The sequence below is a fragment of the Heliangelus exortis genome, chromosome 2, assembly GCF_036169615.1.
Source record: "Heliangelus exortis chromosome 2, bHelExo1.hap1, whole genome shotgun sequence".
NCBI lineage: Eukaryota > Metazoa > Chordata > Aves > Apodiformes > Trochilidae > Heliangelus > Heliangelus exortis.
In genome coordinates this window covers 72,606,827-72,634,412 of record NC_092423.1, presented here as the reverse complement: position 1 = coordinate 72,634,412, position 27,586 = coordinate 72,606,827, and the positions used below count along the sequence as shown (strand labels likewise).

Sequence of the window (27,586 nt, the reverse complement as noted above, 5' to 3'; positions counted from 1 at the left end):
AGAGACAGATTTCAGACTCATGAATACCCATTCTTCAAGTACAAGTACTCAGGTCCCATTCAGGAACAGAAACATGGGCCACTCTAAAAAAGAAACACTTCCCCACTCAGCAGCTCTCACCGCAAACCTTTTGTAACAGATTCTCAAAGCTACTTTTTGCTCATTTGTTTGTTGGTCTGTTCTATGTATATAGTGAAGATCAGCTCAGCTGTAATTTTTGCAGGGAAAGAGATGAAGGCTCTTCTTTATGTCTGGGACACCAGTGCAAGTTCCTTTATCTCTACAAAGAAAGAAGTCACAAATATATATATAAAATTTTAAGGAAGGTGAACTAATAGCAATTTGTATTATGATGTCTGTTCAGTCGATGCCTCTAGGCAAACAAATCTGTGATTTGTAGGTGTGTTATAAGAAACATTTATTCTGCTGTGTCAAGAGAAAATTAGGGTTTATACTAGAGTCTTGCCAGACTCTTGGGCATGTAAATTGGAGACAGTGGTCTACATTCAACTCAACATGGCCTGAGTCACCCTCTTATAGCACTCACAGTGAGTCACACCAGTCCTCCAGGTGGGTGGATGTAGCAAGAGAATGTGTTGAATCATGACTGCACAATCCCCAGTGGCAAAGATTCATGCCACAGTGACTTAAAGCGACTGTCCCTGGGCAGTGAAAATACCACCTGGCCTTCTCTGGAGTAATTCTGAGGTGCAGATGAAACTCTCTCTGGACTCTTTGTCCCCCAGCCACCTTTCTGTCAGCTAGCCAATGAAGCCTGCAGCACTTCCAACCCATCCTATATAAAGGTCTATCACTTATTAGAAATGGTATTCACTTAAGCTAAAGAGACTTTTAAAATAACTACTCCTGAGGCAGCATCTCACAGCATTACTAAATTGAAATAAGTATTTTCACATTAAAAATAATAAAAGACCCTATTTTCTCCAATAATGACCCTTTTTAGAAGAACAGCTTTTCATTACCATGAAGGGAACTAGGAAATATAGCATTTGTAAACCTTTAACACAAGACCTTTTGAAGATATTTCTTTGATATAGTATTGATTTTTTCCCCAACAGGGAAAAAATTTGGCTTATATAATGAAGCTACACTATAAGTTTATATACCACACCTTATTTACAAATGCAACACATTCATCACTTTCATGGTTTTTAAAGAATAGCCTTCAGAAACAGGAGGAAAAATAAATGATGTAATCAAAGCAAAATTCTTCTGTTTCCTTACACTCTAAGATCATCTCAAGTTCTGTCACTCATAAACTGGTTGGTTTTACTTTGACATTTCTATCCTCCAATATTTAAGACTTTTGTTGTTGTTGTTGTTCTTTTGGTGCTGTTTTTTGTTTGGTTTTTGGTTTCTTTCTTACATTGTTTGGGTTTTTTGTTGTGGTTTTTTTGGTTGGTTGGTTGGTTGTTTTTTTTCACAAGCCTAACAGTCTATTTTCCAGATACAAAACAAAGCAGTATCTGTAGTTTTAGGCCCCTGTTTTCTAGATGCATAAATTCTCATCAGACTCTCTATATTAAGCAGATGAGATTTCACCTATAGCAACACTTTTAAGGGTAAAATATTCTTACCAGTACTTCTGATAACTCAGACTATGTACATTCACCAAATGCCTCTTTCCTGCTGCTTTATTATGCAGCAATCCAACCTGGCCACACAGTCAGGTCCTAATGAATCAGTCTGAGACTTCAGGTCAGGTGCTTCCTACCTCTGAATGTCTCCTGAGCACAGCATGTACAAGGATAAGAGTCTCCTAAATGCTCTCAGTCTATATCTTGTATAATGGCCCGAGAGGTTGTTACAAACCAGAATTTCTTGGAATAAAGACATATTCAAGCTAGCATTTCCTAGATTTTTTAAAATCCATTAGTCTTTTCTTTCTCCTTTTTTTTTTGGTCATGTACTTCTGAGTCATTAGAAATCTATAGATTAGAATCCTATAGAGAAGGATTGTGAAAAGCAGGCTTAATTACTGCCTTCAAGGGAAAATTCTTTCAGTTCTCTGGATGGGAAAAACTCAGTTGCTGACCAATTAAAGGTAGTTTCCAGATTTGGTCTGGTAATTGAAGACTGTTGTTGCTGCTTCTGGCTGTTATTTTTCGGAGTTCAACCCCCTGCATACCCTTCTGCTGTCTCCAAGCAGGGAACACAAACTGCAGGAAAGTCTCATCCTCACAGTTAAGCATGGCCCTTGCAAGTATAGGTATTGTGCGTGGATTTAAATGATGGCTTTGCTATTTGCTATTTCAGTCTCAAAGGACTCTGATGCAGCTGAGGCTTCAGCCTTTATTTCCATTAAAAACAACGTAAAATACCCATAAGTGGTAATTATACCACTTATAGGAATAATGTAGAACTCAGAAATATAAAGGACAATTACTTCCCTTTTTTCCTATTTCTAGGTCTGAATCTCTTCCTTTAAACAAAAAACACACCCATCCAAATAACAAAAAAACCCCTTCACTTGCATCTTATTTGATTTCATTGTTGAAACATAAATACAAAACATGAACGAATTCTATATAAGTGTAATAAATTATTGCTTATTCTACTAGTATCCTCATAGGCCAATTTGAGGATGTCTTCAACAGGCAGACATCCATGATAGTGTTTAAGCATGAGAAGCATACCATGATTTTTCTCCTGCATCAGTCTACAAATATGAGACAATTAGTAATCCGCAATAGACTGTCATTACTTTTTCCACTTGTTCTTTGAAGCAATGTAAACTTACAGGAGCAACTACATTCTGCAAGGAAAGTCACAGTTTAACAGTCTTGTGGAAAGGACCAGCTCTTTTTTTTTCGTTTGTTTCTGAACATTGTAACTGACCCCTCCATTAGTCAACTAGACTGCCCTTGGAAACCACAGAAGTCATTCTCTCTTTTTTTTTTTTTTTTTTGTGTGTGTGTGTGTGTGTATCTTTTGAGACTGGAGAACATAATTTGTTGCAGTATTCAAGCTGCAGTAGCTTCATGCCTATAGAAACAGCAGCTTAATCACATTCTTAATTTAATCATGATACATGGCATTGTTTGCTTTTTAGACTGCTGAACTGCTCTGGGTTAATGTTTTCCTGTTACTATCTGCTGTTACATTATGGGGTTATTCCCCAATGGCAATAGTCAGATTTCATTATTTTAAACAGAAAAATCCAGGGTGTGTGGCTTTTCATAATTTTGTTAGAATGTCACCATCCATCATTTTGGTGTCCACTCTCTGTATTGCGTAGACTACAAATGTACATATAGCCAAGTACTATAGCTAATCAACCATTATAAGGTAGAGACTGGTTAGCATTGCAAGGCTCAAATCCACATGGCTAAACCCTCTTCTACTTTCACCTTCCTCTCTCCAAAGCAGGGTTACCATGTCCAAATAAATCTATGAAAAATAACCCCAGGCTTAGTCCTCATACACTGTCAGGAATTTTCTGTAAGTGTGACAGCTGATACGTGCTCAACTGGTGTTAAAGGCTGTAATAACAGTGAATTTGTACGGAGACTTACACTACAAAAGCCATTTTCCTTGCCAGGTGAAGTATTTAGTATAATAATGCTTCTGAGATCCTTTTGCAAGCTTTTGCAGAGCCCCCTTGGCTTTATTATGCTGAATGTCACTTGCAAAGTTTTTCACCTTGATATTCATACATATTATCAGTTATTTATGAGTATGTTGCACAGTGCTGGTCCTAGTACAGATCCCTGTGGACCCCTACAACAGACCTTATTTCAATGTGAAAGCTTGTTATTTACTTCTCCCTGCTGGTTCCTGTCATTTAATCAATTACTGATATATGCAGGGACCTTTACTTCTAGTTCATGGCTTCTTAGGAGACTTTGGCAAGTGACTCTGTCAAAAGCCTTCTAGAAGCACAACTACATTGTATCAAAGAAGTAAAAGCTGTCCATATGCTTGTTAATTATTTCAGACGACTCAAATAGGTCTGTGAGGCAGAGCTTCCTTTTCCAAAAAGATACTGACTTTTCCCCAGTATGGTCCTACAATTATATTCTTTGTAAGGGTTGCTAACAATTTCACTGGTTTTGGACTCAGACTGTCCCTGTGACTTCTCCCTGGAAGAACTGAAGATGTATTTTAAAAGGTGGCATTCAATTTCATAGCTTGAAGCCCTCAAGTATCAAGGAAGTTCAAGTGAAATGTTAAAGAAAGTAATGAAAGTTTCAGAAGTTTCATCACTGAAATTTTTAAGATTCCTGATAGTATACATGAAGCCTCTGCTATTTACTACAACCTGAAATCCCACTGTAGTGAAATTAGATTTTCTAGTGATTCACTGGTTATATAAAAAAAATAAATACATAACTCCAGAAAACAATCCAGTGTTTTATCCTTAAGGTCTTATAACTCTTTCTGTTTTCTGAAAACTGTGACAAATGAACCACAAAACAGTGGGGAGCCACAAGCATAAGCCACAAGCATAAGATGGTAAAGTTTCTCATGGAACTTCCCGAACAAATTTTCGGTTTCTACTTACAGCAGTTTGTTAAAATGTTTCCAGGCTTCTGATGAAGTGACAGGATCACACAGATACACAGCACTGGGTGTTGAGTGGTGATTCCAGTAGAGACCCTTTCTGATACTTGTTTCCTAAGAGTTTATTTTCTCTCCCAAGAGCCAGTAGCATAGACTCTGTCAGCTGAACACCCTCTGGTGCTTGACAATGCTTCAGAGAAACCTACTAAGAACTCTTATTGGTAGTTAAGTCTTTGGCTTCCATGCTCAATTTCATATTGAAATTTCAGTTACTTACTGTTTTAAAGTCTACTGGGGACAGAATCTTCCAAAAATCAATCTTTTTTTTTCTTTCTTTCTTTCTTTTTTTTTCTTTTTTTTTTTTTTTTTTTTTTTTTTTTTTCTTTTTTCCCCTGTTGGGGTTACAGGATTTTCTATAGTATTTCCTGAGCTTGCACTCTTCAAATTTCTATTCTTAATGAAGATTTTTTGTCATTTATTGTTGCTACCATGACAAGGTACTTCAGACCCATCTCAAAGGTGGGAATTATGTCTTATGTATATGCATTTATTAATTTAATTGTGCTTTGATAAGACTGCAGTTGTTATTGATGCTAGCAACTGTTCTATTATTTGGTTCCTTTGTTTCTAGCAGCCATACACAAATATAACTAGTTTACTTTTCTTAGGATAACAGTTAGATTTCAAATTATGTGGCATTTCCCTCCAGTAAAAACTGTACAAGGCTTGAGAGTTTAATAGTCCATATCCCAATATGAATTCCCAGAGCACTCATATTTGCATGTGATTTATTTGGACTTATTTTTATTTATATTTAATACAGAATACACATATACTTTTCGGATGACATTCTTGACTTATCCCCTATCTTTTCCTGAATGAAATGATGTATGTGGTGACAGTTTCAGAGAGAAAAAAGAGTAGAAATACACCTCAAAAAAGCATATGTAATAAAGCATTTTCTTTATGTTGTATGCTTTAGTATTTTTTTCTAGTTCTATCCAAAAAGGCAGAAAACTGTCTCCTTCTCACATTCCTAAGAGATGAGGGTATATGAGTATATGAGAGCCTATAGCTTGTTTGGTCTTCATGTTATTAAGACACTTAAAAAAAAAAATCTGGATTCCTAGGAAACAAATTCACTCAATCAAATAAGAGATAAAAAGAAAAAAGATAATGCGTACTTAATCTGTACATAGGGATGCGTGAGCCAATTAATTTTTTTATTTTAGTTTGTGTAGGAGTAGATATTTTACATGCAAAATGTTATTATACTTCTTACAAGTAAAGTGCCTCCCTTTTTTTTATCTTTGTGATTCTGCAATCGTTATTACAGCCAAATTTTGATGTCACTTTTTAGTAGTATCACTGGGGGTAAACAGTGTTACTTAGTGAAACATTTTCATTACTACTGTAAATAAAGCATGCTAAATTAGCCTATTTTTCCTAATTATGGAGAACTGTCATTATATGAACTATCCACAGGCAGTTCTTCATGGAAAAGAATGTACCTTCATCTATATCTCATTACTACATGTTGATTTTAAAATAAACATTTTACAGTAACAATTACTAATGGATTATAAAAATGATCCAGCATAGCCAAATTCAGTTGTCTTATTGCAATTCTGGATGCTATGAAGGTGAATGCCTCAGTGGTATGACTGATTATCATAATAACAATTTTAATTTAGTTGATATAAACTGAACTAATTTTTTATTGTATGACACAAGATCTTAATGAATTTTTAGGAATGGCTATTTTTAGTTATAAAAAGTGATAAATAAAGCCTGCAGAACAACTCATTTATATATACCTGCTAACATCCATGGTTTATATGAGGGTGATACGAAAACAATAGAAAGGATTTTGGAGTGAAAATCTTCTAGCTGACACTGCTGAAGTCATTGAATAATTCTACTGAATTTTTCATTAACATTTTTTGCCAAAATTTTATTTCTAGTTGTATCACAACAGCATACATGGACTGAACCTGTTGTGTAATATGGAATTATACATAGGTATTAAATTAGAAGATCGGTGTTATGCCTCCAACATTGAAAAAGCAGAATCCAAATCCAGAATTAAATGTAACTATATCTATAAGGCCAACTTTGTTTGATTACTAGTCTTATTTAAGGAAAAACCTTGAAACATAGGAGTCTAGGCTCTTGTAGTATTCACTATTTTGCTATGATTGGTGATTTTTAACAGTTTTAGTCTTTATTCACCTTTCTTAACACCTGTTAACCTTACCTTTTTAACACCTATTATTTTACAGGAAGGACTTTTCTTCTTCTAAACATTTTATATGTGGACTTTCAGCTAGGTCACAGTTATACTGAAGGTTTTAAAGGTGCAAACCTAATGACTACTTATTTTATTTTTCACACAGTTCCTAATGAAGTAGCAGTACTATAGGGACAAAATTTATTCCTTTCTGGTAACTTTTATGGAAAGTAAGTTAGCCTAAGTGCTTTCTATCAATCTACTATTCTACTTCATTTTGTGTTAATGTTACCTCTAAAAGAAGGAGTAAAGAGAGAATTTAATATTCCAGTTTGTATATGTAATTGATAAACTAAAGTTTAATGCATTTTTAAAAATATAGCTACAGTCCTATCTGGGAAATACATCTATTTTTATAGAATGTAGAGATCTGCAATATAATTGCATTTTGAAAAAAATCTTATAAAACGTTTCCTTTTATTGGGTGCATTTATCACTATTAAGCAGAATCTCAGGGAAAAAGAGAGAGTCTTATTTTTTGGTGTTAAGGACATGATCAGTTTTCATATTTATGATTGCATACTAGATATATGCTATCCAAAAGAGGGAGCCATAACATTATACTATATCTTTCCACTAAATGAGTCACTGAAGCCACATACATAATTTTATTCCTTTTTCTTAATTGTACTTGGGGATAGTGTTTGCTCTGAGTTTTTTGTAGTTTCACATGAGTAATCAGTATAGTTCAGAACTAGGTAATGTATGCTAATAAACTTACTGGATCTGAATGAAATGGTTGCAATGAAGTCAAATATTATAAAATCATAGAATGATTTAGGTTGAAAGGGTCCTTAAAGAATATCTAGTTCTAAGCCCCCTGCCATGGGCAGGGACACATCCCACTAGACCAGGTTGCTCCCATCCAACCTGGCCTTGAACATTTCCAGGGAGGGAACATCCCAAACCTGTTCCATTGCCTCACCAGTCCCATAATGAGGAGTCCTTGAACAAGCACAAAACCTGCATGAAATTTTGTTACCCCTTGTATGGAATGTGATTTTTTAAAAATTGCTGTTGGTATTTTTCTTTCTTATTCCTTAGTAAAATTAAACATCACCACCTACATATACTATATAATCTAAAACATTACATTTTTTTAAAAAATGTTTATTTTTTAAATGAATTAAATAAGAGGAAGACCAGTGTAAAGTGTAGGGAAGGGACAGAGAAAGTGTACTGAGGAAAGGAAAGAGAAGAGGAAAGGATACAAACTTGAGAACAAGGAGATGTGGAAGGATTTGAAAAGTATTGAAAGTTAAATGTGACCATTTCATTCAGAGCATATATTTGCAGATAAAATTCAGCTGTTGGATAGAATGACTGTGTTCAGTTATTCAGGTCAAGAAAAATGGATCTGACTTTTTCAGAGCTGCAGAGTATCAGCAGGTCCAGGAATGAAACTAGTTTTATAAATTCTGAGCAACTCTGAAAACAGCTTGTTCCCCTGGGTCTATTGTTTCATTTATTTTGAGATCCAGTAAACTTTTCTGTCGCTAGCTTTCTACTTACTGGAGAAATAAGTAATAGTAGAACTTTCTCCATGTGTTTTGTGGAAATCCAAAGAGATAATCAGAGGGCTGAAGCACCTTTCCTGTGAACACAGGCTGGAAGAGTTGACGTTCAGCCTGGAGAAGAGAAGGTCAGGAGAGACCTTATAGCAACCTTCCAGTACCAGAAAGGGAACTGCAGGAAAGCTGGGAAGGGATTTTTTTTATGATAGCATGTAGTTAAAAGACAAGGGATATTGGCTTTGAACTGAAATAGAGTAGATTTAGATCAGATATTATGAAGATAATTCTTTCCTGTGAGGGTGCTGAGACACTGGTGCAGGTTGCACAGGGAGGTTGTGGCTTCCCTCTCCCTGAAAGTGTTCAAGGACAGGTTGGACAGGGCTTGAATCAACCTGGTCTGGTGGGAGGTGTCCCTGCCCATGGCAAGGAGGTTGGATGTAGATTATCTTTAGGGTCCCTTCCAAACCCAGCCATTCTATGATTCTATGATACGTGTCTGGGAATAAGCTTTGTTCACAGAAATCAGTATTTAGCACAGTAGTACCTGTAGTCACTTAAAAAATTTTACTGCAATATAATACACACACACACACATATAGATGTATATATCTAAATATATATCAGTTTTAGGAATTATTTTTTGTGATTTGGGTTATGATAAATTTGAAGAGTTACTGAAGTGCAAAGCAGACAAGTAAGACTGCAGATTTTTTTCAGAAAAGTAATCAATTGAATAAAGTTAAACAGAATAAACATTCCACCTTAAAACAATTAAGCTGAACAAAGAATTTAGGAAATTTCTTTACTCCTAAATTCTCTAGACATTTTCTACTTCTCTTTGTCATCTAATGTAAGGTCAATCCAGCCTGTGATGCACTTTGTTGGAACACCTTGTGACTTGCCTTCCCAACAATTTTGTCCAATAATAAATTTGAACTCAAAACTAGAAAAAGGAGATTGTTTACAGCTATGCATATTCCAAAAGTTATAACTATTAAGAGTTTTTCATCATTCATAATTACCTCATATCATAATTTTCATTTAGTCTCATGTATTTTCTGTAAAAGAGAACTTCTTTAGCTTAAATGTTTTAAAATTTACACTTTTCAGTTTCAGTAACTGAACATCATAGGCTCACAATATGTCAGTAGCTTTCTAGTTCACCATTTCTGTTGTGATGTGGTATGCTTTAGTAGCTAATATGAAAAAATAAACCCACTTTAATTACTAAAGACCTCTTTGTCTAATACAAAATGAACTATTTTATCTTAACATTCGGACTGAATCCCATCCTATTTGTTTTATAATGAAAGTGAGTAACCTTGTACAGAATTTAATTACACAAAACAAACAAAAAAATTTGTTACCAGCTGCCATTAAGTCACCATTAAAGACAATATGAACTTGAGGTAAAACCTATTTCTTGATCTTTAGACCCTCTTGGTCTTGATGAAAAAAAAAGAAAATACGTGTGTTAAGACCAGCTTCTGAGTACTGAAATTACAACAGATAATGCAGTAAAAAAGACATAATTTGTCAAAGTATCCTCATTTGGATGGGAGCATTGTGAATATAATTAAAAATAAGAATGCTTATTCCAGCCACATTTTTACTTTTTTTTTGATGTTGTTGGTATTTGAAAATAAGTTCATGTTTTCTCCAGTTTCATTAACTGAAGTTCTTTAATGTCCCACTAAAGTTACTTTGAATACGCCATTACCAAGTCAAAAACTTTCAATGGAATGTTTTGTTCAAATCATGTTAAAACCTCTGTCATACAGTAAATTACCATCAATACTTAATTACTGTTTGTTTTGAACACAGGTTTTATCCACACCTACAGTAAAAAAGGTGGTCCAAATAAGAATTTTGGTAGTTTCTTTATAGGTGAAATTGCCAATTTCTGGGACACCTACAATTATTATTTTGCTTTTTCCCTCAAAAAGACAAGATTTTCCTGATGTGCTTATTTCAGTATCATTTTTATTTTGGCATGCAGTCAAAGCTTATATGTGGTAAGGGACTTTTTATTCCCCTTGTTTTTTCCTCCCTCAATTACTCAGGACGTTGTCTCAATAAACAATTAATCTTCATAGGAGTGATTTTTTTTTTTTTTTTTTATCTACATGCACTCTATTTGCTTTACTTTGGTTTGCATAATATTCTTCATAGTTTATGCTATACTAGTCCTTGCAGGAAATTTTAGAACTTTCCTCCAAGTCACATAAATCATTAAAAGATTCTGTTAACTACAGTTCCTTACATTTAAGTGGGGTTTTTTTGCATTTCTGTAGTTTTTTTCTGCTTTTTTATCTGTAATTAGACACTCAGGGTCTCTGACTGATGAAATTTGCTTTAATGATATATACATTTTAATGTCTTCTAAAGCAGTAGCTTCTTCAACATGTTTTACTAATGTATACATTTGATATTTATTTTTTACACCAGAGATTTCTTAACCTTCTGTATAATTCTGAAATCTGTTCTGCATGTGTATCTATTGTTCTAATCATGCAATACTCACAAATAATTGTTTACTTTATCCAATAAAAGAATAAATTACTTTTATGAACAATCTGTTCAAAGTATTCTATTTGTCCCATTTTAAGTTATACTGAAACTATATTTCAATCTCATTTTGAAAGCTGAACAAATATACTTGCCCTTTCTTCCCCAGCCTGTGCAGAAAAATCCTCTTTACTTTATCTGAATTCTCCTCTAACTTTAGCCTCTAATGTATCAGAAATCAGTATTTCTTGACATTTTGGAATAGTTTCCTCTGACATTTACCTGGCAAGGACCATGGAGTTATTCTAATTATTTTTTTGAATGCTGATTAGTTATTTGCAGAAGTTAGTGTATTTTTTTAAAAAAAGAATTATTCAAATAATTTTTTCTCATCTTGTAAAAAATTTGCTTTATCATGTAGGATTATCTATCTACTGACTTTATATTCACATTCTCATTGTACAAATGAATGTGGATTCTGCACCCATACCAACTCCTGTGCATCAGGAGGGGCAAGAAGAGGCTAGAAAGAAAAAAATTCATGTAATTTAAAGTTAGTTCTGGATACACAATAGTTGACCATTTCCCCCCTAGTTTGATTGCTTTTGCCCAGCCCATGGGTTCTGGTGTGGGTCAGGCACTTTGGGCATTACTGAACAAGCTGATGCTAAGCTGCCTAGCAAATTCTGCCTTTTCTGTCCCTTTGCAGCTCACAGGTCATCTACACTGTGTATTAATGACCATTGCAGTATTTCTTCCCTTTATAAAGATCGAATCTAAATGTTACTGATATCCATGGGAATATTCAGCCTGACAATGTTAACTTTCCATCACACCTACGTGCATTTCTGTTGTTTACTTGGAGCTTATACTTAACTGCTTTCATAGAACACTTTGAAATACTTTGTCGAAATTATTGACTGGTAACTGGTAATTTCTAAGGGGCACTATATGAATACCAATTTACTTGGTTTGTAATACAGCACTGACCTTTCTATTCAGTCACAATGAGATAAAACCATATCATTACAAAGACATTACACATGTTGCATTAATATTATTTGTATATTTTTCTCAGGTTCTAGTATTTCTTCCTCAATATTTAATTTCAGTATATTATTCTGTACTTAGTGAGAAAACCTGTTATTCCAGTTAGTGTTACTTTTTTTTACTGAATAGTAAGATGTGATTCTTTTTATAGTCTGGTGTTTTATCAGCAATTTAACAGGATTTCGAATTCAGTAATAAAATTATTTTTTATTCTTGCTTCAGCTGAAGCTTAAGGAGAAATCTGAATTTAAGTAATGCTGACTTACATCCATGCAAGTTCCTGAAGTTCTTAATGCCGTATTAACCTAGAATTTTAAAAACTTCTCCTTTTTAAAACTGTACTGTCTGTGCCTTTCTGTCTCCTCTCCTGTCCTTCAGATTTATTAATGATAGCAAAATCACACCAAAATACGAAGAAAAATTATCCACTCTTGGGTCCTTTCACATGTCCGTTTTTGTGCCTCCAGGATTTTCAGTATATGAACATAAGGTTACTTGGAGCACATATATATTTTTATGAACCTCAAATCTATTGAAAATGCAGTAGACAAATATTGTTCTAAGTACTTTTCATTTTGATTACTTAGCTTACAGACACTATAAATATTTCTTGAACACGAAATTGGGAATTTTGTACAACACATGTATACCTTCTTGTAATTGGCACATATATATTTTGTATGAGTTTCTTACATATAGGCTCCTTAAAAGTCTTGCAGACTATGGCTGTCCAGTGATGTGCATGTATTTAGGCCAGACTGTATCCTATGCTTTAGCCCAGTCCCTGGCTTTTCCTGGAGGTCTGATTAATGATGGAGTACAGACTTTTAAAACTTTCTGAATCTTTCCTTGTTTGGATATCAATAAAATGTTAGGACAAACATGGTGGCTACATTAATCTTTTTAGTCAAGATATCATTGAGACTGGGAGTTAGATGAAGGAACTTTTCCTTCATTTGCTAACTCAGTTTGTGAAAGGGAAAGGACTTTTTCACAGACACATCACCCAATGGTGCAGGGTGCCACCCTCTTTTTCCTCTCTTCCCTAAGAATAAGGACCACTCAGAAACCTCTGTCCCTTCCACTATTCTCTCTTCAAACCAGCAAGTCTCTCTTACCCAACAGAATTCAATAGTACTCCAGCTCAAACTACATCAAGGACACAATAAAACCAGTTGCTCGAGAAGACAGTGAGTAGTACAGGGTATGAGAAGAGATGTTAGAAATGTTATGGTACTCTAATTCTGGTGGATCTAAGTTTGGTAGATGGGATCATGTAAATTAAGATTTTAGTGGGGTCTTGTGGTATTCCTGCTCACTCTATGAAATTACATATTACTTGACTATCACTCGCAAGTCAACACCAACTTTTAATTACACTTGCTTATGCCCATGAATATATATATAGCTCCACGTAAGTAAAAAATATGTGTCCTTGCATTTGAATACTGAGGGTTTTTCTACACTGTTTATGTATTATAATTTCTTTCAGATGTTATTTCATAGAATTGTGTAGAGTGATCCAAATGAATGCTGACAAATACTTATCAAATTCTTCATGATCTAAACTGTAGTTTTAACATCTATTTCTAGCATTAATGAATATGGCTGCAAAATATTAAGATATATCAGTTCTCAGTAAGAAATAATTTACCACATGGTAAAATTTTATTCTTCTTGGAAAAAAAAAAATTACAGTATATGCTGCCTCCAAACATGAGCATAATTATATTTTAGGACAATAACAGTTTTTCATCTTCTGAATGGGACAGGTGATGATATTTGTCACCCACATGTGAGAAAACAATAGTTTTTAAATTGAGGTGGTAGTTCTGTCATGTGTATTTAAATCTTAACATCTACAATCCCCTTTTTTTACAAACAGGGTAAGAAATTTTTTATGCTTTGTTGCAGTTGTGAAAACCTCATACTTCATTCAGTGTGCTTTAAAGCTAACCATACAGACTACTGGGAAAGAAGAGAGTACAAGTTTATATTTTCTTTTTCCTTTCTGTCCTCCAGATACCTGATAGTGGCCACTGGGATGGAAAATTCTATTTAAAAAGAGCATGATCACATCACTTGACCTGTCAGTTATCAGGATCAAGTTAAGCTTCAGAAATAGTTAGGTAAAGTAAGAACAAGAAGTCGACTTTTCAACCTTGTATTTTCATTGTAAAGGGTCATTTAAATGAAAATTACCATAGGTATTCCTATGTCTGCCTTGGGGCTGATCATTTAGATGACCATACAGCAGGTCTAAAGATAATCCCAAACATTCATTGTAACAGCAAGATACCAGATTTCCAGGATCTTTGTCCCTTGAGGTGGAAAACAATGAGACAACCTGAAAACCCAATTTTAAAATAGTTGTTTAATTTTTTCTGAAGGTAGGAATTTTGTCCGTACATGTAATCAAGTAGAAATTGTATGGTTATTAGGATAAATACCTATGTTTCACTGAAAGTAAGCAGTCATGCCATAAAATTGTATGAAGATGGCTCTGTCATCAGTTCCTCATCCAGGAAATTCTTGCTTCACTATCATTTAGAACGAATTAGAAATCATTTCCTGAAAATCATGAAAGACTGAAGAAGAGGTTGAGTCTGTCAGTAGACCCTGGGAACTACCAGTTAGTCAGCTTCACCTGTGTGCCTGGTGTGATCATGAAGCAGATCCTTCTGGAAGACATGTAAAAACATATGGAAGACAGGGTGGTGATTAGAGACAGCCAACATGGATCCACTGACATGGCTTTGCCTGACTGATCTAATGGCTTTCAATGATGGATTGCATCAGTAGACAAGGACCCACAGATATTATCTACCTGCACTTCTGTAAGGTCTTTAATATGATGCCCCAAAACATCCTTGCTACTAGATCATATGGGTTTGACTGTTGGACTCTTAGGTGGGTAAGGGATTGGCAGTATGGCCGAAGAGTTAGTCAGTGGCTCAATTTCCAAGTGAAAACCAATGATGAGTACTATCCTTTAAGGGTCCATACAGGGACCAGTACTATTTGATGTCTTCAATGGCAACATAGACAGTGGAACTGAGTACACCCTTCACAAGTTTGCAGATGACACCAAGCTGAGTGATGCTGTTGGTACACTACTGGGAAGGGATGCCACTCAGAGGGACCTTGACAAGCTCAGGGAGTGTACCCAGATGAATCTCATGAAGTTAAACAAGACAAAATGCAAAGTCCTGCACCTGTGTTGGGGCATAATATCGAGTAAGATTGGGGGATAAAAGGTCTGAGAGCAACCTTGTGAAAAAAAGGATACTTGTGGATGAAAAACTGGACATGAGCCAATGATTTTAAACTGAAAGAGGGAAGGTTTAGATTGGACAGAAGGAATATATATGTTATGGTAAAGGTGGCAAGACACAGGAACAGGTTGTCCAGAGAAGTGGATGTCCCCTCTATGGCAGTATTTAAGGTCAGGTTGGGCAGAGGTTTAATCAACCTTATTTCGTGGAAGATCTGGCCCATGCCCATAGCAAGGGGCTTGGACTAGATGGTCTTCAAATATCTCTTCCGACCCAAACTATTCTATGACTATATGATTCTGCATCAATGGTATAAGCAAAGCAGCTGTTGTGCTAGGTTTTCCTTGGATGTTAACCAGTCTGGATCTGCTGTTAAGGAACAGAAACTTAAAATGGCCTGCAGAGATCTCCTCAGGCCACATAAGCATCTATCTTTACCTGATAGTGGCTAGAACACAAACCACTGGAGACTATTTATGGAGACATACATTATATTGATATAATTATAGATATCTTTAGATCTCTTTATCATCTCCATCTAAAATTGTATCAGAAACAGATATAGTTGCATGTGCATGTACATGTGTATTTTCATCACAAGCGATGAAATTCCAAGATTTTTTAAAATTATTTTTTTACTAAATTCACAAGCTGACTAGCATGAAATTTAATTAGTGCTAATCAGTTTGAGGTGAAGGAAGCAGAAAATTAGTGTGACATTTATTTTCCCTTCTACTGTCATGTCCCCCCATTTATGTTCCTTAAAAATATGGTTTGGTTTGGTTTTAATTTTAGCCCTTAATCTGTACAAATTAATAATTCTGATGCTATTTATACAGAATAGATATATACAAACTGCAACATTCATTTTGGTTCTGTTTGCATTGTGGCTTCCCACAATACTACATTTAAAAGCTCAATGAAGGTAATCAAGTCCTTTATGCTGTTTTACTAAAGATTTATCTAAGTGTTTTTTATCTAAAGATTTATGAATCCACTATTGAAGCTTTGGAGAGAATTCCTTCCTTCTTACCTTTTCTTCCCCTTCAACATTCAAGCTGTGAATATCATCAAAATGCTTAGCAAATACAATCCTTACACTAGTTAAAAATTATATATCTATTCTATGTGAATGTATTTAGTTTTGGGAAAGTATTATGAACTAGAATCTGAACATGTTGGGGATAGAAAAAAAACATGGAAGACCTTTGTATTTTTTCACAGAATTATTAAGGCTGGAAAAGACCTCTGAGATAATCAAGTTCAGTCTATGACCTAACACTAATACACTGGCTAGACCATGGCACTAAGTGTGCCTTTCCTTGAACACCTCCAGGGTTGGTGGCTCCACCACTTCCCTGGGCAGTCTGTTCTAATTCCAAATTGAGAAGTTTATTCTTTGTGGATCTATATTGTAGGAGGCTGTTACACAAATTTGCTTGGAAATGTAAATGTGATTGGGCAAGTGTAAAGTCAAATGGCAAATAAATAATTGGACTATTATTGGCAGGAGTGCTAAATCTTTCCTTCTAGCAGTGTTAGCAGTGATGTTTCTGAATGTGCAACACTTGTTGTGTTCCTAAACCATTCTTCTATCTACTAGATTCAGTCTTGTTAGACAGTATGAATGAGCATCTTTTATTTTACTTTTTTTTTTTCTCCTTTTTTTGCCAAAAGCATCAATTTGTGGTGCACTCCTAACTTACACCCCTTTTAAACTTTCCTAGTGATATTTGCCCCTTTCCTGAATGAAAGTTTCAGGGAAAGGTCCTCAACCTGTATTTTTTTTGTCCACTTATGCCCAAGAGCAGCTGTACTAACTTTTCAGAACATTTTGTCACTTTAATTGCCTTAATAGTTAGAAATACAATTACTATGCAACATATTTTTCTGTTTTGAAAGTCCTGTTTGCTGCAGGGTTGGTTTGCCATCATGAGTACTGAGGGTAGGACAATGACTGGAAGAGCAAACAGCACCAGAAGCTTGGATTTTATTAAAATGTAACAAATGTTATTAAAACATTACAAACCCCTTTATCTGAAGTGGGATGCGAGTTCTCAGCTTTGAAACTACAACTACTGCTACCACTACTACTTCTGCTGCTACTGCTATTATTTCTATGACCAAAGAACAATTCTTTTCAGAGTCATAGAGGAAGAAGTTCTGTCTTTGTGAAGGAAAATGAAGGTACTAATTTATTTTCTTTAGAACACAAGGGGCTTTAGTATCTTACCCATATAAAAAATAATTGCAACCGAAGCATGTTTCTTGATTAGGAAAGAAGAAACGTATCTTGCAAATATACAACCATTAGGAGCAAGATTTTGCTCAACTACCAATAATCCATGGGATGCAGATAACAGCAAGAAATATGGAGTCTAAATTAATTTTTAAATATATTTCCAATTTTCAACACTGTAATCTTGTTAGAGGTGAAATTTCCTTTTACATTTGGGAAGAAAATGGAAAGATTATTGCAAAACTTGCAGGAAATGAGAGAATATTTTCTGTAGCTTATTTTTATTTTTACTCTGAGGCAAAAATATATTTTTATCAGATAGAATCATCATAAAACCACAGATTCAGCACTCATTTTCACTCTGGGTAAGGGAAATGCACAAAAGCAATTTCACTGGCTTCAGTGGGACTAGTCTTATTGCAAATTGTTAGTCAATCTGAATAGGTGTTCCAGAATGTGGCACAAGCACAGACAGCTCTCCTGAGAAATAATTTAAACAACTGCAGGGATTTCCTTATAAAATAACTATGTTTTCCTGATGTTTTTTTTTCTGCTACTACACTAGCAGAATAATTTCCATGAGATTTCCCACAACCAGTACCTATTCCTTAAACTTCAGAAGGAAGGACTTGTTTACAAAGATTTCTCACTACAAAACTTGGCATTTAAATCCATTATTGGAAGGCATTATGATGAACAATGAAGCTAGCAGGCAAAAAAATTCAGCCAGAAACTATCACAGCAAACTTAAGTAAACCCATCTTAATCAATGCCTTTTTGAAATATTTTATCATTCTGCTTATAATTTGCCTGAATTATGCTTGGGTTTATATCCTAAGAGCTGTTAGGATTAATAGCCTTGCTTAATGTTAGTATCTAAATTCCCAGAAGCCTTAGACTTCAAGGTGTAAAATTTCACCCATGTATATGCTGAACTTCTGTTGAGCTTCTACTTAGTTATGTAGGAGAAAGCCTCAGAGTCAGATCATAGCTGAAAGATAAGGAAGCTCTTGTCATCAGCAGAAGCCACAGACTTGGACATGAGAAGAACAATGGCCCACCTAGAGACAACGAAGGGACCCAAAGAGAGATGGGAAAACCTCATATACAAACATTACTATTGGTACCAACTGCTGTGTGAAGTGTGGGAAATTTAGATTGTAAGGGTGTAATAGCCCTATGATTTTTTTTGGTCAGGCTCCCTCTGTGGAGGCTTCTAGCTCTAGCTGCTGCTGCACCACCTAATTAAATTATTCGATGAGACTTTGTACCAGAGACTTTGCTTTGGAAACCTAGTGTTGAACCTGAGGGAAAGAAAAGTGCTTCAGAGTGAGAACATGTGGATGAATGGAGTCAGGAGGGGCACCAAGGGGCTCACTGGAGTCACTGCAAAGGAATCCAGTCTTATCAGGAAGGACTTGAGTGGAGTGGGAACAACTCCTAAGATGGTGTATTTGTGCCTGAATGACTGCTCCCTTAACATGTCTATACACACACACATTTATATATGAATGTATGTATATGGATGAAGAGTTCAGTTGATGAACTGGGGCTATTTTTATTAGTTTTTTATTAATTTATGAATTCAGAGTAGTTTATGGATGGATTTTGGAATACTAAATTTTGATTTGTATTCTGCCTAATTTTTCCCTCAAAATAGAAGTAATGAAGCTCCACCCTTACCCCCAACCCACACCTGTTTTACTTTACCTCTTCATTGTCTCCTCAGGAGGAAATGTGGAATGATGGAATACAGAGGAAATAACAATTATTTTGGTAAGATTTTCAGCTGAAGATGTTACAGCATTATACTTTCAAAATTTCTTTTATTGAACAGTCTTATAAAAACAGATGTTTATTGAATTCTTTTTAAGAGGTCACACAATTGAAATGTCAGATTCTGCATCAATTATTATCAAGGTAATTGATCATAATTTTCTGAAAGTAATGGCTAGATCTAATAATGTCCTTATATATTGTTAGGTAGGCTTGTATACCTTATTAATTGACTTCAACTGAAGTATTTAAAATACACAAATTGAGATAAGCTCTTTGTGAGAGTTGTCATTTGTCTAAACTAATGTAAAAACCTGCTGTTTTCAACCCTAAACATAAAAGCTTTATCTACTATTTTCTCTATTTCATCAAACCTTTTCTTGAGTGTCATTTATAAAAAGCATGTGTGAAATTTGGGCAAGTAATTTAGGAGCTCTTTCTTCATGTATTTCTATACAATGGGAAAATGCTTTCAGTATTTTGTTGAAAATTGGAGCCTCTGAGCAATGACATACATAGTCAAACACTATAATATTCTTCCAGCAGAACTTAGATGAAGGTGATGGTTATTTCCCTTGACTACGTTTTGTGAGGAGGAAGCAACCTGAACACCATTTAGTGCCTAGGCCTAGAAAATTTGTACTTACATAAACTTTTCTGACATTTGCATTTTCATATCAGGAAATTCTAATATGAAAATTATGTTTGTATGAGACAGGGAAAATTAAATCTAATGTGATGTTGTCTTGATGTTGCTATAACTCTTACTATTAAAAGCTGTGAAATTTAAATATAGAAATCTGCATTTAGCTGCAAAAGAAATACACTGGTCATCACTTGAGGCATTCCATTTTGCAATTACAGGAATACAGAGAAATATCTGTAGCTGTTTAAAGTGTTTTTTAAGAGTTCAAGGTGCATTTATTTTTATGAACATTGGTGCATTCATACAGAGAAATTGGAGGACTGGGAAAGTGGAGGCCACATGCTACGCCTGTAACTAAGATCAAGTCAATTAAATTCAATGTACAATAATATCTGTGTATGAGAATGCCACCTATCTCCTTTTGTAATCTTTCCTAGATTGCAGAACGAAGACCATAAATAGCATACTTCACTTCCTATCTTTTCTGTAATTACATAAGATATTATGAATTAAAAAAAAAAATCCGTTTAAACATAATGTTTTTAGACCGTTCTTGAAAGCTTTAATATGCATACAATATTTTTCATTTTTCCCTGCAATTAGTGACATTTCCTTCGAAGTAACCGAAGCCAGTTTTGCTATGATTTGCACTGCAACCACATAGCATGATCCAATCAAGATATGTATCCCCTGTTCATATGTGTTTGTCAAGTAGGCCTTCATTCCACTATGTCTTTCTTTTTTTATCATGAACAGTCATGGAAAGTCAGGATAGTAACTTGCCTTGTGCCATTCAGCAGTTTCCTATTTGTGTAAAAGACCAAAGAAAGATGTTATCAAAATTACACTTTGCTTTTACAAAGATTCTTCTTGTTCATAGCTGAGAATCATTTCTCTTTGCTTTATTTTCGTTCTCCTCCTACCCCTTTGGATTTATTCCTACAAATGACTTTTCATAAACTCACTCACATGCAGAATGCAGTTAGCTTTCACTCAGACATCCCTATTCATGTTTAAATATTTGTGCTTCTACAGACAGCATTTGCATGTAACACCTGCTGCAAGCCTTAGAAATTCAGAAGGCATTTTGATATGAGTGGTAGAAGCATTTTTGTCTAGGCTTTTGTTCCAGTTGCTTTCTGCAGTTACCTAGCACTGGCTGCATGAAAGGAACATATAAAAATTTGTGTCCATATTGTCTTATATCCAGGTCTATATAGCCCAATTTTCTTAAAAGCACAACATTTCTGCAGGAATTGGGGGAATTTTTTAAAAGTGGTCAATAATGACTTGATTTTCAGTGAGGTCTTGCCTTCTCTTCAGATGAGTTTGTAAAACTGGGAAAAGAATGGAGAGAAGGAAGAAAATAAGAGCAGTTCTGAGTTTATGTTTATGTATGAAAATGGGTGTAAAAGTCTATGTTTGTGTGTTAAGCTGGAGTAAATGAAAACTCTAAAGTAGTAATGTGTTCTTCATGTATCCTGTTATCATCAGCATTTGGAAAGCCAACAGGAGATGTCAGTGTACTTGTTTTTATCTCCTAAACAAACTCATCCTCATAGGAAGTTGTTAGTACTGTTGCTAAGTCTACTTCTCAATGCTTCTGCCAGTAGGCTCCCTGCAGTCCATGTACTGCAGCTTCAGAAGCCTGTCCTGATGCCAGAGCGTAAGGGACTGTCAGAATTAAGTTGCGTAGTTGCTTTTTTTTTGTTGTTTTGTTTTGTTTTTCTGCAGGATTGCGGGTGATAACATTTGAAGTAGTGGATTTAGGATCATCTTCATTGCCTAATCCAATGATGAGAAGGTGTTTCTGCCACCACCATGCAGCTGCTGTTGAGACAAACATCCTTGTGGAGCAGCAACCAGGTGAGGGGAGAGCTCAGAATCCTGCGAATGGGCTGCAGTCTGGAGGGAAGGGCAGCCTCTTTGGAATGGTCGCTTCTGCACAAAAGTGTGAAAGTGCTGAAGTCCTTAAGCACTTTTACCATCCAGCTGTACAAAGCATATGGCAGAGTTGTTTCTCTCTGCATTTTCTCTCCAAACTCTGTCTCCAAACAGATTTTTGTGTTTAGGAGAGAGGTAATGATTACTTATGCAACACAAATTTTTCACAGAAATGGCTGCAAGGTATCCTCTGAAATGAAATACTCTGTTTACACAATTAAACATATGAAAAGCTTTGTTGAAATCAACCCATCAAATTAAAAAAACTTAATAACTACTTTAGGAACATGTTTAGTATGTATTACTGAAATAGTTACATTTCCTCATTTAAAAAAAATCTAACTTAAACAAAATGATAATTATTTCTTTCACAGGCATTTGATTGTACAACATAACCTTGTAAAAGTTTCATATTTTTAGTAAAAAAAAAAAATAAATCACATTAACTATGAACATATTTGTCTTGAACTGATATGATTACATAGTGAATGACAGAACAATACATTTTACCTGTCGAAGTAGCATGTTAGATAACATCACACCCAGTTCAAAACTAACACAGTTCTTCTACAGACTTCTTCATGACCATAAGAAGTATATAACATGACACTTTTAAGTATTTAATTAGTCCATTCTCACTTTTTAAGGCATAAATTAACATCTAAATGTGGACAATTACTTGGAAACTATTATTTTTAAAGATCTGTCATTAACAGCCCTTATCTTTACCATCAATATTATTTATTAAACAAAGCTTTTGGTGCCATTAGCAAAACTCTTTCAAGTATTACACTTGTCTTTTAATTAATATTTGTCTATACCATGAAAAACTACTTTAGAACTCAGTAATGAAGCATAATCGTACTACTATTTAAGTGAAATACGAGTTCTGTCACTGACTTTAATCAGAGCAAGACTGATACATTTTTTGTAAATTTGTCTATTGAAGATGGAAATTATCCTGAGAAAATACCATTCTGTTTTCTGAACTGCTACTTAAATCTGCGAGAAGGTGAGCGGCTACTGTATGCAAATGTCAAACAACTGCCAGGGATTCTTATTTCTTCATAGTTCATATGCATCATTCTTTGTTTGAAGCTCATGTGATGAAATTGAATTGATGTGACTGCACGCTTCTTGTATGTGATTATTAAAAAACAAGATGTCATGCATATTGGCAATTAGTTTCCACTGGGTACTTCAAAAACAAATACTCAGTTTGACCTTGTGTGCTTTCTGCCTTGCTTTCTGTGCTACTTTCTGATCATACATGTTAGGCTGATAAGGTTGTTTAGTATCAGTCCTGGAAACACTTCATGCTTGTTGACTTGATGCTATGAATATCCAAAGGGTCATCTCCCTCAGCTCTTTCTGAACCCTGAGCTGCCACTTCCTCCGTTTGCACATAAAAAAAATTAAATATTAATTTTGCTGCTCCCAATAAAAAAAACAAAACAATGCATCGGTATTTCATTTCTACTAGTAGTAAAGATCTTCTTTTTCATCCTTCTTAATGGGGTTTGAGTTGATATCTTCAATAAAACAAATGTGAAAGAAAGAAAAGGATGATAGCTTCTACATGGACAGGTGAAAAAGCACCCTGGACAAAAGTTAGCCTGTATCGTTACTGTTATATTGAAGAAAAAGCTGAATAACTGCCAAATAACATACCCATTGCTAGCTTTCTAGTATGCACAAGCAGTTGTCAAATATACAGCAGCAGAAGTTTAGATTTCAGCAATTTAACAGCATTATTTTCCCTCTGAACTGTATAAAAGAAATCTGCCCAAAGTGCTCTACGGCTCCTGCCCCACACACCCCTTCCCTAAAAAGTATTTATAAGGCACCTTTAACATTTTAGGCACTTTTTAACAAAGCATTTGCTCTTTTGCTGCCAGCAGTTTAAATGCCAAAGAAAGTTAATCTACTCACCACGGGCGTGATCCTAGCTCTGTCGGTACAGAGCTGCTTCTCTACCTGCTGTCTCCTGTCTGCCTGTTACTGTATCTCAAGTGCTGCCTGTACTTGCATCTAACTAGGGCTCCCTCTCTCCCAGCGTCACTTTTAAGTCAGGCAGGCAGGGAGCTAAAGCCAAAGGGACTCTGTGTCAGAGTGGTTTCCATTCGGTGCCCCTGGTTAATGTTCGACATCGCTCACCGAGGGAGGCGATGCTGCTGACAGAGCCGCAGTGCTCAACATGCGAAGGTTTGGAGCTGGGGGAGGACAGGACGCTGGCTTTGCCAGCCATACAGTGATTTGCAAGTGAATGCAGTGGGAGGGTTCAGAGAGGAGGGCTTTGTTAAGAACCCTCTTATTAACTGAGGCTTAAATACAGAGATTCGTGCTACCAGCTCCGTTTGATCTGTTTTCAGTTTTAATAATAAGAGTAAAGGCATGCCCATAACCTCTGAATTACACGGAGAAATAAATTGCTCTATTTATAATAGAGACAGTGCTATTTGTGTGCACATACTCACTGAAGAATACAAAATTATTCTGAAACAGTACATTTACAAGTGTTTTTAAATTGAAAGAAGGCACAGCATTGGAGGTCTTTTCCTGTTCTCAGTAGTTTTACAGCACTAGCGTCACTTACAGTCATTTATTATGATGGGCTTGTCACTGTACTTGAAAGTGGACACACTATAAAGTTGCAAAGGATCTTTCAGGACTTGTGGCTAATAATGTTCAGGTCATTCACAGAAATATATGAGTTTGCCAGCAAAAGTAATGAATTTCTGGTTTCCTGCTGCAGCTTCTGTGGAAACAAATGTAGGTACACTGCTCTCTACTATGTCACCGGATGTATAATACTACAGAATATTGTGCTTTGTTTTAACCAGCATCTTCAACTAGAGCATAAGCTGTTGCCTGTCTAAGTGTGAGAACTGGAGTATAGTCAGATCTGGTTTCGCATTTGCTGTTTCTGTATCATTGTGAGCTTCTGGGTATTAGTGACTATTTCAGCCACTGACATGTTAAACGTTTGCAATGGGTCTTCTAGGAACTGGTACTCTGCAATCACTTTCTGTACCAACAAACGTAAGAGAGTTTTCATTAGATGTCTGTTATGGACACCAGTCGAATAACACAAAATGCTGCTAAAGTGTAGTTCTCTGAACTTGTAGCATAATTGATTATCAGCATTTCTTATTAGATGGTTCATTAGGTTAGTTTCTAATTGGGAAATATCATTAGGGCTTTGGGTTCAGTAATTGAAGTGAAAAGAGGAATCTGTTTATTCTGGCAAAGAAACTTTACCATATCAAAAGAAGTGTTTACATCAAATAGCCAATTGAAATACCTAAGTAAATTATTCGTTTTTCCTTATGCTGTTATTATTGCTTTAATACTACCATTGATGAGCTCCGCAGGCTCACAATCCCAGTACACTGTTTTAAATGAGAACCATTTCACCATTAGATCCCATCTGAAATGATCAAAGCATTGGTACAATCCCTTAAAGAGACATCAGTCAGAGCCTTTTGTCATTGATTTCAATGACAAATAAATTGGACTCTGAACGTATTAAGTATTCTCTGAGAATGCTATATATCCTTGCCACATATAGTACTTGCATATGTATAACAGAATGCAGAATTTGGTCCAATATTTTAAAAATCAAAATCCAGACCAAGGGCAAAATCAATTACTGTACAAATGTATTAAATGTACAAAGTAAAGTTTTAATCAGCATTTTCATTCCACAGTCAGTCTCCTTTAGTAGTGGAACTACTGGGAAAATAGATTTAGTATAACTTTTGCCTCAATGATTATGTGGGAGATTAAAAAGAAAAGCTATAGAAAAGTGTTTATCTCCAATGCCGTATGGTATAAATGCATCCTTAATTCTTGGGGATCCTAAAAGATATTGTCTTAATAGGAAGATGTCTCAATGATAAAAAGGCATAAATAATGTCTCTCCTTTTTTTCACTGTATTGACTTTTTTTCATTCTTTTGGCTTCTCTTTGAGAACATTGTGGTTGCTCTAATCAATATTAGGAAACCATCCAGGTACAGAGGATTCCCTGACACTAGAGAGATGTAGAAAGCATCTTTACACAATACTTTTTCAGTGGCAGCAGGACTGGCCTGTGCTTTGAAGGATCTGATTAATACCAGGCAGAGGAAACATAGATAAATGCATATAGCTCCAGTTCTGTTGATGTCATCTACAAATTTGTAGTAAAACAAGCAATATTATTTATCTTAGACAGTATAATGCCTTTTCTCTCACATATATTTCTCATGGTCTCGTAAATATGGCACAATAACAGCTACAGGAGAAAAAAAATTGAAATTACCTGCTCTGCATTAGCAAACAAGAGGCACTTAAAATGCAAACAGCATTGCATGATTGGGATAAAAAGTTTTACAAATGTACACTGCAAATGGAATATACATCACAAGTACACCAAAAAGAGAAAATCGTAGGTGTGACAGCAAAGAGGGAGAGATTGGAAATCTGAGGCTTTGCTGCAACACACAGAAGAATACTCCATATAAGGGAGGAAAACAAAATGCTCTTTCTGAAAAAGAGTGGGCACTGGAAAGAGATATGGAAAAGAAGAAAGTGCACCAAAAGGGTAAGGTGGGACTGTTTTTATCACAAGTCAGGCTGTACTTCAGTTTTATGTTTTACAAAGTCTTTTTTGAAACTGAATCTCTTCTCTTTTGACTCCTATATATCTTTCTTTACCTTCCTAAATATTTGTCTGCAACATCCATGGGAAACAGTGATTACATACCCCATCTTTGTTGAAATTCTGAACATTTCCTCATTTGACAGAGGCTAAGATCACTCAGCAGTGTACAGAGTTGGGCTAGTTGCCATGTTCAATCTTTCTGAGTTCAATCCTCAGTTCCCATATTTTTTTTCTTTTCCTGACACGTTTACACTTAACTTGTCTAGGCAAAATTAAATGCAAATAAAACATCAGAAGAGGAAAGAGGAATGATCCATTTTTATCTCTAGGTTTTTCTCACCTACATTCAGTCAGCAGTTGATGTCCAGAAGACTGCCAGTGGGACCTTGATATCCCATGCAGTCTCTTCTCATGCTTCTGAAGAGCCAAGGAATGCCTAAATTCTCACAAATCTGTGTTCCCACAAAGGTCCTAGGATCTGTAAGAAAAAATCAGTCTGGGATTTATTAGTAGCAACTTCTCTTCAGTGTGCTGCTTATATGAGGATTTTTCCATTGTCAGAAGCATTAAAATATGTATTCAGTCTTTCTCAAATAAAAGACTCTATGTGATGCCAAAAAAGAACAGAGCCAAATAGAAAGGAACAATCAAAAAGCACTTAAATAAGAAAATCTCCCTGAGATTCACAAGAACAAATCTGACAGTTGTGCAACTTCAGCTCTCTTCATTTTCAACAGAGCCTTCAAAATTCTGAAACATAAAGAAACTGGATCAAACTATTAGCAAACTATTGAAAAACTAGATCTAAACACACATGTATTTTCTTACTAAATATTTTTCAAAATAAAGTTATTTATTTTCCATATTTTCTCCAACGTTTCTTTTGTCTTATTTTGTAATACTTTAAATTATTAATTTCTTAAATGATATGATGAAATGAATGATTTTGAAAGACTGATGGAACATTACTTAATCACACCTGACAAACACTAGATTTTGGCCACTCACTGATATATATAGGACAAGGTGTAAGAGAGAGAATAAGAAATCTTCTGCTCCTCTTCTAGTTTTGATCCTCTTCTTTTGGTAAAATTATTCATCAGCCAGCCACACTGTCTTTTCTGAAGCAGAATTACATCTTCATATATGGATCCAATTTCTGAAAAAAAAGAC

The 27,586-nt window shown here is 35.2% G+C and overlaps 1 protein-coding gene across 1 annotated transcript in view; it reads right to left on the bottom strand.

Moving 5' to 3' along the window:
• Nucleotides 1-23,967, bottom strand: part of CDH9 (cadherin 9) — a 92,386-nt gene extending 68,419 nt beyond the window's left edge. Inside the window, exon 1 of the mRNA XM_071736633.1 lies at nt 23,699-23,967. The gene's annotated coding sequence lies outside the window, so the exon portion shown is untranslated. The remainder of the gene's footprint in view (nt 1-23,698) is intronic.
• Between the last annotated feature and the right edge of the window lie 3,619 nt (nt 23,968-27,586).